Source organism: Humulus lupulus, chromosome 6, assembly GCF_963169125.1.
Source record: "Humulus lupulus chromosome 6, drHumLupu1.1, whole genome shotgun sequence".
In the NCBI taxonomy this organism is placed as follows: domain Eukaryota; kingdom Viridiplantae; phylum Streptophyta; class Magnoliopsida; order Rosales; family Cannabaceae; genus Humulus; species Humulus lupulus.
The window spans coordinates 134,679,233-134,680,052 of NC_084798.1; the positions used below are offsets into that span (position 1 = coordinate 134,679,233).

At 44.9% G+C, this 820-nt stretch overlaps 1 non-coding gene across 1 annotated transcript; it reads right to left on the bottom strand.

Annotated features, from left to right (window-relative positions):
* Positions 1-276: 276 nt before the first annotated feature.
* LOC133787544 (small nucleolar RNA R71) lies at positions 277-383 on the bottom strand. The gene has a single exon (XR_009872560.1). It is a non-coding gene; the product is annotated as a small nucleolar RNA R71 (small nucleolar RNA).
* Positions 384-820: the final 437 nt, after the last annotated feature.

Sequence of the window (820 nt, forward strand, 5' to 3'; positions counted from 1 at the left end):
TTAGACTTTAAACCTGGCATGATTCAACTCTTGCCTACATTTCATGGAATGGAAAACGAAAGTCCATACGTGCATATCAGAGAATTCGAGGAGGTGGTAGCCACGTTCTATAACCGAGCCGACAATGCTGATGCTGTGCGACTGATGTTCTTCCCATTCTCCTTGAAGGACAAAGCCAAAAGTTGGTTGTACTCTTTGAGACCTAGGTCGATTGGAACATGGGAGGAGATGACAAAATCTTTCTTTCTAAAACACTTCCCCAGCCATAAGACCAACAGTCTAAAACGACAGATTTCCACATTTTCCCAAAAAGACAATGAAACGTTCTATCAAGTCTGGGAAAGATTCAAAGATCTGTTAAATCAGTGCCCGCACCATGGCTATGAGAACTGGCGCTTGGTCAGTTACTTCTATGAAGGCCTCATGAGTCGTGAGCGCCAGTTTGTAGAAATGTTATGCAATGGTGAATTCCTCGAAAAAGAGCCAGGCGATGCTCTTGAATATCTTGAAGAAACTGCGAAAAAGTCTCACACCTGGACTGGTCCAAGTGCTACTGACAGCACCAACCGACACAAACCATCTGGGATCTATCAACTTCGAGAAGAGGATAGCATTAAGGCCCAACTCAAAGCTTTGAAAAAACAGTTTGAGGTCTTAATGACGAAAAATGGGCAAAAGTCGCACATGATTGCTCAAGTGGAACCGCAAGAACCTTGCTTTGTTTGTGGAGGGACGGAGCACTTAGCTAAGGACTGCTTAGCTTTGAATGAAATTGGGGGGGGGGGGGGGGGTTTATGAGGAGCAATGCAATGCCTTAGGG